Here is a 6,522-nt window from a genome sequence, read left to right on the forward strand (position 1 = left end):
ATTGACGCGGATTACAGCGGTGCCTGTACTTTGTACTGGTCGCCGTTACGTACCGTGTCACTATATTAATTGAATATTGATGGACATACTGATACTCCCACACTACTCTTCAAAATAAAGTTTAAAGCCATCTTTTACAAAACATAACTAATAACGTACCTTCTTCAACTAGAATAATATAAAAATTAATATTAATAATTATAAAATATTCAAAAAATGTCATCAATAAAGAAAGAGATTTTACATATATTATATCTAACGACGATTATTACAGATTATATAGCTATAAGTGATATAAAAAATAAATAAATAATACGTACATCCTAAAGCTCTGTCTGTGAATAATAACGTTTAATTAATTTATAACTATATGTAAATAATATTTTCAATCAATTATATTATATTATATTCATATAGATTTATATTATGATTAAAATAAAAATTCTAAATTTTTAGAAAAAAAATTCCTTTCAGATTTTTGATTTTATTTTTCAACCCGAAGGTTGGCTTACAATTTCAATTCTCCAATCCAACCGATAACGCCTTTTCTTTAAGCTCCTTAAAAGTACTGACTCTTGAATCATATTTAATTTGTCCTATATAAGAGTTTCAAGAACGTCCCTATCTTTCCTACCCTATAATACTAAATTATGCAATTCTTCTGGATGTCTCAGGATATTACCAACCATTTGCAAGTGTATTGGTCAATCACATCTATGAATGTACGTTTTTCTTCCGCAGTTTTAAGACTCTCTTCGTTTGTTTTTCTCTCTACCCAACTTATCCTTCCATACAGCACCACATCTTTTAGACTTCTATTTTATTTTTATTGTCATTATAAATAATTACCCATGTTTCACATTCATATTTTATGATGCTCCATACATGTGTTTTAATAAGTCTCTTGTTTTTATTGAGATGTAACTTTTTTGATGCGAACAATTTGTGATTTTTACTAAAGTCAATTTTTGCTAATGCTATACACTGTTTTTTCTCTCAGATGCTTTACCGACATATGTGATTTTGTTACCTAAATATTGTAGTAAGAAACTTACTACGGAATAGCTAATAGGTCTAATATTAATAACAATAATAATTATCATGAACGAAGAACTAATGCAGAATTAAGGGCAATGTTCAACGAGCCAAACATAGTGGGAATACTTAAAAGCAGACGAATAAGCTGGGCCGGGTATGTATGGAGAGCGGAGGGCCAAACAGTACATGATATCACAATGTGGAAACCAAATAAGAAACGACCGATAGGGAGGCCAAGACAGCGATGGACAGACCGGGTTAAAGAAGACCTCAAGCTCCTGGGGATTAGAGAGGGAGAACAACTGGCAAAGAACAGAGAATTGTGGAGAGGTGTAGTAGAAGCGGCGATGGACTTTCAAGGCCCGGAATAAGCCAAAAAAAAAAAAAATAAAAAAAATAATTATCATGAAAAAGGCTAAGATATGATCTAGGATTGCTAGTCATTAAAACATGCATATAATATTAAATCTCAAACTGAACAGGTTAAAACAGTAGAGGACGGCGGGTATGATTATACACAGTACACAGCAGGTTAGGTTAGGTTAACTATTGGTTTTGCACAACATAAATCCTAGACAAAGGATAAGATTCTATCAACAAAATAGTCAAAACCTTCATATTTTAATTAGTGACGAAATGTGTTAAGCATCCAATGCACAGTTCGACAGTTATAACCTTTCACCAAAACCACATCATATAATATATAATCAAATATTATATGTATGATGATACAATTTATGTGTTATATACTTATATATACGGCATATAGTACATACCACATAAAACATAAAAAAATACCAATTCTTCAGAACATATACGTAGGAGTATCCTGTGGAGATAGGCACACAGACACCACGGATAGTCGATGGACAGGGGGAAAGTAGTAAGCATTATAAAAAATAATATGAAACAGCCTGTAGACAGACGTGATTTACCTGAGTGGTATTAAGCACCTTCACGTCACTCAGCTTCATAATTGTTAAATTCTTATTCAATTCCAACCAAGTCTTTAAATTATTAACACCTGCAATTCTACATCACATCAACAGTGTGCTACCTTCACTCTCTACAATTGCCACAATATCATCCGCAAACTGTATCATTGAGACAGTTTCTCCGCCTATTTCAATTCCAATATTAAGTCTAGTTAGCTTTGGTTTCAATGAATGTATAACATTTTTAATATAGCAATTCAAAAGTGGGGGTGATAACGTACATCCTTGTCGGACTTTTTTTTTCATTAGTAGTGATTTCTACTTTTATAATGCAAGCCATCTGTTATTTAGTTAGAACTCATTTTACATTTTTATCTGATCAGTCCATAAGAGAAGAAGTAATATATTGACAATAAACAAAAAATATACTTACTAAGTTTAACTGCAAACAAACAACATATTATATAATATACAATTGTTATTAATAATATAATTATATATATTACAGTTAAAGTGTTGAATCTTTAGTTTATGAAATATGTTGGGTAACAATCGGCAATTCAAAAATTGCGCGGTCGTATGCGATAGGCATATGTCGCAATGTTGTCACCGTGCTCCGCCGCTGCCGAAAATTGTGCGAGTGAACTTTGTACCTCAGAAGAAGGGGACGGTACCGTCGCGGTCAAGCCGACGGCCGCCAGCACCCGCCGCTATACACTTTGTCGTTTTCGTGCCGTCTAGGCAAGTGCCCGTATATGTCGCGATCCGGTGCGCCGCCGCCGTTAAGACGCCATTTTTTGTTGTGTGTTCCGTGCACCTGAGCCTCGCTGCTTTTTAACTCGTCGTGAACGCCAGTTTTCGCGTTACGAGTATCGGCCCGTGTGCCAAACCACGGTTCATTGGGTTACCTACCTACCGTCTCCCGTTCGAATTTCCGTAGTGCGAAATCGAGCCGTGGTCAACCACGTAATCCACGTGTTTTGTCGTCGAAGCCGCTCGCGCTTTCGACGCTTTCGTGTCGCGCCGCCCGTTGTGCACACGAAATTGCGTATTTCGACCTCCCGTGGTCAGTACATTCACTGTACATCTTCGCCCGCTCGTTTTACATACGCAGTGCGATTTTGCCGTGTTCCCACGTGTTCACGCGCCTGACCGTTCATCCGCCGGTTCCTTCGACTGTGTGTGCCGCATTTACGCCGCGTCGCCACCGAGGTATTGGTGTGATTCGAACATCGTTATTTTGTCACCCGCCCGACGATCGCCGTGCGATTCGAGTTCCGCTCGCCCACGCATCCACGTGTTTTCCCGTCCACCCGCCCTACATCAGGGGTATGAAACTCCGTGAATTGGCCGAATCGGGCGATTGTAACCTTGAATACGGCGTGGCATACGTAATATATGATAAAAGTAAACAGTGGAAACAACCCGACCCCGCGCAGAATATCCTGCCTATTAAGCGGAAACGGTTTTTCAATACGGGTATAACATCATGTCAGTGTTACGGAAACAGTTTCATTGTTCGGACTTCAGATCATAGGTAAACACTTCACCCATCAGCTGATCGAGTTTCGCTTCTATATTGTTCTATGCCTACATCGTGCGAACGGGTCAGCCGTGACGTGTTCTAGTTTTGTCGTTTGTGCCGCGTTAGCGCCGCGACAACCGGCACGCTAGTGCCGATCGTAATTTGGCCCGCGCCGGCCTATTTTGGTTTCGTTCCAACGCCTCCACGCCATCGTCGACCGCCGGACGCCAGTACGCGGTGTCGTCGACCGATTCGCCGTTTTCGACGGAAGTACCCCTGTCGCATACCACACAGACGCGAGCAGCAGCATCATTGTCGTTTTGGGACAACCGCTCCGTCACCACGTTATCACCTGCATATCACTCTATTTATAAAAATATTAAGTCAACATTTTTATGCAATAATATAGTACAACATTCTGTTATAATGAGAATAAAATATTTATAAAGTATTATTAGGCGAATGTTCATTATTCAAGCACTTTAGAATATTCACAAAATATTATCATTTCCCAAATGCTGTGTAGGTATACATTATTACAATAATTAAATCAAAAGAAACTTGTGTTGGACATAATTGACTCAATTTACAGATGTTTTTCACAATGCTTGGTCAGTACTACACTGTAGTATTGCACAGGCGATGTGACACGTTAGGGGCTTGCTCGCTGTCCACACAGAAAATTTCTTCCGGTTAATCCAGAAGAGAAGAAGTAATAATATGACAATAAACATAAAATATACTTACTAAGTTTAACTGGAAACAAACAACATAATATATAAGATACAATTGTAAATAAATAAATAAATAAATATTACAACATAATAATATTAAAAAATAGAAAAGTTTACATACTTCTAAGTTCTTGAAAAAAAATATGATAATAATTAATTACTATACAGCATAGTTATATAATTTTGATGGCACAGATATATTATATGTATAATAAACAGTGTCCCGCGAGGATTTACCCATTGCGATATCTCTAACAAATATATTATTTTTTTTTTATTAGACTCGCAGAGACAAGGTCTACACTTTCTTTACCTATTTTTTTTATTTAATTACATTTTTTATTAAACAAGTTAAAAAATAATTTTTAATTTTATTATTTTTAGGCAACAGAAAATAGCTTTTTAGATTCTGAGTGAAACAATGAATGTATTGATTTTACAATGATGTGTGTTTTTTTTTTTTTTTGTGTCTGTCATCACCTTTTAGGACAGTAGAAGTGCTTCGATTTTCTTCAACAGTATCTTTTCTGATAGGAAAGTGAATCTAGTTGGTACTTAGGGGAGTCAAAAGTAAAATTTCCAGTAGTTTTCACTGGTTGTTTATATTTCCATTTTCTATGCACGGTAAAATTTTGAAAATATTTTGATTTTTTTTGAGCTCTTTACTGACATTTTTATTTTCCATTTTTTTTTAGTTTTTTTTCTAAAAATATCAATACAATTTTATTTGTTGGATAAAAAAGCTTGAAAATTTAATAGAAGGCTCCTAGTATATTGTTTCAAAGGCAGATGAAAAATATTAAAAATCGTTAGTCACAGTTTTTTTTTATAAGCATTTAAAGTTCAAAAAATGACAAAATATGGAAAAATCACGAAAATTTGCAAATTATTTCGAGTTAGAAATTCATAAAAATTTTTCTTTTTAAATCTAAGATATGAAAATGTAATACAAGATTCCTTATAAGATTATCTACCTTTATCAAACAAAAAATATCTATAAGAAATAAGTCAAATTAAATTTTTATGATCGTTTGAAATTCAAATTTTTACAACATTGGGATATTCACTCGATTTCTCATGTAGCGATTTTTTTATTTTGTTGTAATCAAAAACGAATAACTTTAAATACATGAAAATTTCACTGAATGTTTATATAAGCATTTTTTATACACCATAAAATTTTGAAAATATATTTGATTTGTTTTGAGCTGTTTACGGACAATTTCATATTTCAATTTTTCTGGTTTTTTTTTCTATAAATATCAATAAAGTTTTATCTGTCGGGCCAAAAAGTGTAAGAAATAATACAAGGCTCCTGATATATTGTTACAATAGAAGTTGAAAAATATCAAAAATATATAGGTACAATTTTTTTTTATAATTATTTAAAGATCAAATTTTGACAAAATTTATCAAATTTAAAATTGAATAAGTATTTTGTAGTTAAAATTTATAAAATGTTCAACTTTTGTATCTAAGAATTGTACATTTAAAACAAGATTCCACGTAAGTAGTTAAATCTGTTACCAAAAAAATCTAAAAAATACATAAGCATGGTTTATTTTTATAGTCATTTTAAGTTCAAATTGAGACAAAATTACAAATTAAAAACCTAGAATAACTATTTTAGTTATTTTGTTGTGATTGTTTAATATTATTTGTGGGTACTTGAAACTTCTAAAGTATACTATTATATATCTATGATAGTACCACGGTTTGTTGTTGTATGATTAATTTGGAATTTGTTAAACCTAACCTATTATAGGTCAATTTTTTTTTTAATACCCTAGATAAGAAGATAATTTGTCTTATACCTAGACTGACATACCGTCTTCGTATCGCTCAGAACCGTTTTTCTTATAAAATGATATTTTAACATTGAATTCAAATTTAATACCCTCCATTATGCAGTGACCTACTTGTAACCTACTGTACATCAGAGCGACATCCACTTACCCACCTATTTATCTTTTATTTTTACTTTCATGCAAAGGTTGCCAAATAAAAGTTTTTATGGCTGTCTAAATTAAAGCATGCTATTTTTACTTGGGACAATATTTGTGGTGCAAGTAAATTGAATCAAATAAATATGATTTGGAGACGTATAATGAATTTGGTTGTTCATTTTCACCTATTTTATAGATTGAGATGCTATCACTAAATCTTTGGTAATTATTTACTATAGTGAAAGCCATACAAATTTTTAAAAAAAAAGGATAGTAAAAAATAAAACACCAGAAAATGTACTAACTATTTGGTAGGGTGACAAGAGCAGTGATTGAACAGTTCA

This window comes from Acyrthosiphon pisum, chromosome A2 (assembly GCF_005508785.2).
Source record: "Acyrthosiphon pisum isolate AL4f chromosome A2, pea_aphid_22Mar2018_4r6ur, whole genome shotgun sequence".
Lineage (NCBI taxonomy): Eukaryota > Metazoa > Arthropoda > Insecta > Hemiptera > Aphididae > Acyrthosiphon > Acyrthosiphon pisum.